At 45.8% G+C, this 6,000-nt stretch overlaps 1 long non-coding RNA gene across 1 annotated transcript in view; it reads right to left on the bottom strand.

Annotated features, from left to right (window-relative positions):
* Window positions 1-1,313: 1,313 nt before the first annotated feature.
* The window catches only part of LOC138947382 (uncharacterized), a 40,882-nt gene continuing 36,195 nt past the window's right edge, over window positions 1,314-6,000 (bottom strand). Inside the window, exon 4 of the long non-coding RNA XR_011449645.1 lies at window positions 1,314-1,498. This is a non-coding gene — a long non-coding RNA (uncharacterized lncRNA). The remainder of the gene's footprint in view (window positions 1,499-6,000) is intronic.

The raw sequence follows: 6,000 nt of genomic DNA, 5'->3' as shown, positions 1-6,000 counted from the left end.
CTTCAACAAAGCGTAAATTAGCATTTAATAAGTTAAACCATACAGCAATAAATCCAGACAAAACAAAAACCATGCTTGTAACTACTAGACAAACAAAATCATAACTTAAAATCTAAACTTCTGCCATGAAGGATTGATAATCATTTTGCTGAAGAAGTTATAACAATCACACAGTTCAGGTTGTAATTCTTGATAACGTTTTCTCCTGGACTGATCCCGATGTACGAGTATGGTAAGTAATTCTCACGAGGTTTTACTTGCAAAAAGCCCTTTTAGAACCAGCATTACAGGTAGCTCTTTTTTAACGCTCATATTGAATCAGACTTTGTATTACTGCCTTTAATGGCTGGGTAAAAACGGTCATACACGTACAAATCCACTCGTGCGAAAACACGAGTGTACGTGGGAGTGAGTGTCAGCCAATGAACGCAGAAGAAGAAGAAGAAGAAGAAGAAGAAGAAGAATCAGACAATGATTATTCGTCAACATTATGAGAGTAATTGAGTGCATCTACTCATAAACCATTTTTTAGTTGATATAAAGGTTATTTTGTTACAAGTCTTGGTTTTAGACGAAGGTTATCAATTATTAACCAACCTTCCACTCATAGGTATATGATCTTAAAAGTTAGTATCCCCCTGCATTGCGTATGTCGACGCCCGTTTTTCACTGCTTTCTTTGTATATGATAAACCGACCAAAGGCGGCATCGTCCCGAACATAACCTTCACACTGTCCAAAACCGTTTGGAATTCTGGGTATACAAATCCTTTCATGAAATGACGTCAGTGTTTTTTGTCGATTGGTATATGCATTGATTTCGGAGCTGAACTGCCAACATAATTGCAGTTACATTTGAATGATATGCTACTTGAGTTTACTTTCCAAACTGATACAAAGTGAATGGTCAGTTATCAATTTACCTCAAACAGTGAGATCAACAGAACGAACAGTACACAAATAAAAAATAAAAACACCTCGGAAACCTGTCTGTTTTTGTTTTTGTTTGCTTGATTGTTTGCTTGCTTGTTATTATTTTTGTTCGCATACAAAAACCGAAACATTATTACATTTTTTTCTCTCTCATGGGTGAGGACTGGATGTAAAAACACACTTGTTTGCTCAATCAATTTTCCTCGGTGATAGAAATACAATTCGTATTTTAGCATGCTTAATTTTGTTCATTCCGTCACACACACACACACACACACACACACACACACACACACAAACACTCACAGACACACACACACACACACACACACACACACACACACACACGCCGTGGCGCACACATGGACAGAAAAAAACCAGTTTCACATTCGTGACTTTATTATTGACTTTATTAAGTTATACCGCTGTAAGTAGCTTCAAGTAACCTCTCACAGAAAGTACCCTTTTTGTATCGACTTCCAGCATAGTAGCTGGGACATCTGCAACAGTGTCACAGTGACACAGGGTTGGTAAGGCAGCGACAACATTTTTCACTGATGAAAAACCTGCACACACAAAACAGTTTTTCAGTCGATTCTAATGCATTAATGGGCATTTCTACATGTCAACGCACACACATGCACAAGGTTAACAAGAACTCTCTCTGCCCGCCTGTCTTTCTCTCTGCTACTCTGGTGAAGTCATTAGCATTAGGACGTAAACGAGCGCGCGAGTGTGTGTCTCTCCCTATTTCTCCCGCTCACACACTGTCAGACATGACATTTATGGGTTTTATGTATGAACATGTATGTAATATGAGTACTTAATTAACAATGAAATGATGAAATGATACTGTTATTAGTATGCATTATTCAGGGCCGGACCCAGGGGGGGGTTCCAGGGGTTCCGGAACCCCACCCCTGGAAAAAGCATGTACCTTGCTTTGAGTGTTGTTGTTTTTTTTAAAATAAATTTTGTGTGTGTCTCTAACAAATTTTATTCAATGTGAAACCCTCAAAACAAGGCCCAGAATGCACCAGATTGCACAGATTTTAACCGTTTTTCAAAAATGTTCCGGGGGAGCATGCCCCCGGACCCCCCTAGTTCGCGCGCCTGCTTTGCAGGCGCGCGCTTGTGGCTTCGCCACTTCGCTGATTTGCCCCCCAAAAAAAGGAGGAACCCCCCCCCCCCCTTACAACTCATTTGGTCCGGCCCTGTTAATTGACAGAAGACTCGCATCGTGAAAACATTATTATTGATTCGCATGCCTGTTGGACCATGATTATGGGGCCTGTACCGTTACCTGTTGAGTCGAGTCTCCACGCACTCACGTGCAACAGGTGAAAAACCTGAATGTCCATTTTTTTGTAAGGTGAGCTGTTAGATTTGTCGCCAGTCACCTAAGCTGTTAGCATCACTTGCCAATTGAACATGTAAGCGGCAAGTGGGGAAGATTCTTTGCTCGCATGCTGAGGTAAACTATTTTTCAAGATATGTTTTCGATAAGGAACATTAGTATGATTATGAATAAGAATTCTTAATATTCGCTGTTGTGTTAAGTGTTCATTGTACTAGTTCTTAATCTGGATATTCTGAATAGTTGTTGTTTAATGTGTGGATAAATAACTGGGACAAGGATGGGAATTGATATTAGTATTGACAGTAGTTATTTAAGAATTTGTGTGTGTGGTTGAATGTAGAGAGTAATTACAGCCCAGGGTGAATGGTGAGTGAATTGTTGTGTGTGTTATGCCTATGGAAATACTGACTCAAGAATTACTTCCGCAGGAGTCTTCCCAGACAGAAGATGGAATTCGCGAGAGCTTGTCTGAACATTCAAGCAGACGCATGAAGAAATGAAGATGCACGAAGCAGAGCGACGTGATCTTATAACCGGACTTTACGGACCACGCCAGGAGTCGCCGCGTCGGCTGGGTGATGGAGAAACACAGATGAACTACACTACGCTGTTCTGGTGATGGGGTAACACATAATTTACTCATCTAGAACCCTGGGCGTATTGTGTCTATGTGTGTGAATGCTGAACGTTGAAATATATACATGCTTTCCCAGTGAGCTATATAAACATTTTGAACTCCACGTATTTTCTTGTATTGTTGGAATGAATCGGAGGAGAAGTGTGTGTGTGTGTGTGTGTGTGTGTGTGTGTGTGTGTGTGTGTATGTGTGTGTGTGTGTGTGTGTATGTGTGTGTCGTGTTCCGAGCGTACATAAACAACACTCACATCAGGTACGTTCATCTAGTTTACTTGTCTAGCAAACTGCTACAGATGACAACAATACAAGGTCGATGCGGTAAGCCATGCCTAATCAGTGTCCCGCGTGCATGCCAGAGAGCGAAGCGAGTAGTGGGCGGAAAGGCACCGTTGCACATGCGCGCCCCATCACATGACCGACCGAGTTCGACCGACACGACCCGAGAGGTACCGAATACCGTCACATCTCCCCCCTTCAAATAAAAAGATATAATGATCTTGATGAAACGAAACGTTATCGTTATCATTTAAAATTAAAGTTCAATAGGGGTTTCAGTAACGAATCTTTCGACCGGAACCGAAACAGTCATTGTTTATTTGCTGTTGATCTGCGGAGTCGATGGTTCACTCTTCGAAGCGGGACGGTGGTCTCACAGTTCGTCCGCTGCGGGTTTTGATGACCGGAGTCGACGTTTGCTGCCCTGGGTTAGGCGCCGCTGGAGGACGTCGCGGGGACCCAGGCGTCGGTGGAGGTTCCGGAGAACGAAGACCTGGCTGGTCTGCATTGCGCTGGCTTGGCGTTTCAGGAACAAGACTCTGTTGGGTTGGGACAGGGTAAAGGACAGGGATGTTGGTCATGGTAGGCCTGTCTAACACTTGTCGGGAAGACAGTCTGAGGTGTCGTCTGTTCCGACGATACTGTCCCCTTTCTGACCGTATCTCGTAGGACCGTGGTGCACACTGACGCAGGACTGTTGCTGGTTTTCCCCAGGACTTTTCGTGATCTAGCTTCTGGAGAACAGTGTCACCTGGTATTAGTGGCGGTAGGGTCTCTGTCCCATGACGTCTGTCGTGGTCACTCTTGTTTCTGAGCTTTGCTTGCTCGTCCCGCGCCTTGATCGCATCCCTTCTGACCGTCTTTGGGATGAGATTGCTTGCGAGAGTAGGGAGCGTCGTTCGCATCTTTCTTCCGAGTGCTAGCTCCGCTGGGCTCGTTCCTGTTGGCGTCGTAGGTGTAGCCCGGTGACTGAGTAGGGCTAAGAACGGGTCTTCTTGAGCGAGCTTCTTGGCCTCTTGTACTGCTCGCTCGGCTTCTCCATTCAACTGAGGAAAGTATGGACTGCTAGTCGAGTGAGTAAACTTCCATGCTGCTGCGAAGATCCGGAACTCTGTTGACGTGAACTGAGAACCGTTGTCCGTGACGACGACATCTGGTATTCCGTGGTGTGCGAAGATGTTCTTCATCCGTCCAATGACGACTTCAGATGTCTCTCTCGGAAGATGAGCGATTTCAAGATATCTTGAATAATAGTCAATCAGAACAAGATAACTCTGTCCCTTGAAGTCACACAAGTCTGCAGCAACCATCTGGAATGGTCTGTCTGGGAGTTCTGTTGTCATAAGTGGCTCACTTCTTTGGGATGGCTGCTTCTCTTCGCAGTGTTGACATGCTGACACTCTTTGCTTGATGTTTTCATTGATGCCTGGCCACCAAACTGTCGACTTTGCTCTTTCTCGACATTTGGTTATCCCGAGATGGCCTTCGTGAATCCGGTTCAGCATTTCTTCTCTCAAGACCTGCGGAATGACGATCCGGACGCCTCTGACGAGAAGACCTCGATGTATGCTGAACTCCCCTCTGAATGCGTAGTAGTCTTTCAGAGCTGGCTCTACGTCAGTGACGTACCTGGGCCAACCGTTGGCCGTGTAGTGTAGAGCTGCTTTGACGACAGGATCTTGCTGACTCAGTGCTGCTATCTCGTCTAGTCTTTTGTCTGAAACCGGCCATGAAGATTGGACAGCGTCGACGTGAGCTTCCACATCTTCCGCCAGTAGTGTGGCAACATCGGCTCTGTCTTCCGATGTCTCTTCTCTCCCCTCTTGGACAGGCGACTGAGGACTTCTCGACAAGGCGTCAGCCACCACAAGCGTCTTGCCTGGTGAATAACTTGCTGTCAAGCTGAATCGCATCAGTCTCATCAGCATCCGCTGACATCTGATGGGCGTTTCGTCCAAATCTTTGGTGTTGATGAGAGGAATGAGCGGCTTGTGGTCGGTTTCGAGCGTAAATTTCTCCAGACCGATCAGATAACGTTCGAACTTTTCGCACGCCCACACAGCAGCTAGACATTCCTTCTCAATCTGGGCATACCCTTGTTCCGTTGATGTCAGAGTTCTTGAGCAGAAAGCGACTGGCTTCATCTTCTCCCCGTGCTGCTGCAGGAGTACGCCGCCAATACCGTAGCTGCTCGCGTCGGCACTGACCGTTGTCGGCTTAGTCAAGTCGAAGTAAGCGAGAGTAGGAGCTGCTGTCAGGAGCTCTTTCGCTTTTGAAAACGCGAGTGTCTGTGGCTGTCCCCAGTTCCACGCCTTGTCTTTCTCCAGCAACTCGGTGACAGGCTTCAAGACTGACGACAAGTTTGGCAGAAATCGTCCCAGAAAGTTCATCATGCCCAGAATTCTTCTCAGTTCTGTGACGTTGGTCGGGTCAGGCATGTTGATGATGGCATCAATCTTCTTCTTGTCTGGTCTGATTCCGTCGGCGTTGATCACGTGACCAAGGAACTCGATCTCTGACTGCTTGAAGCTGCATTTTTCCTTGTTGAGCTTGAGCCCGGCCTCGACAATCTTCTTCATGGAGCTCTCAAGATGCTGCTCGTGTTCTTCATCTGAGTTGCTGTAGATGAGAACGTCGTCGAAGAAACAGATCGTGTTTTCTTCTCCCTTCAGGATCGTCTCCATCGTACGTTGGAAAATCTCGGGAGCGGAGGATATTCCGAACGGAAGTCTTTTGTAGTAGTACCTTCCGAATGGCGTGATGAAGGTTGTGTACTTGGCAGTTTCTGGGTCGAG

This window comes from Littorina saxatilis, linkage group LG14, assembly GCF_037325665.1.
Source record: "Littorina saxatilis isolate snail1 linkage group LG14, US_GU_Lsax_2.0, whole genome shotgun sequence".
Taxonomy (NCBI): Eukaryota; Metazoa; Mollusca; class Gastropoda; order Littorinimorpha; family Littorinidae; genus Littorina; species Littorina saxatilis.
The sequence above is the reverse complement of the archived record's forward strand: the minus strand, read 5'-3'. Positions and strand labels throughout refer to the sequence as shown.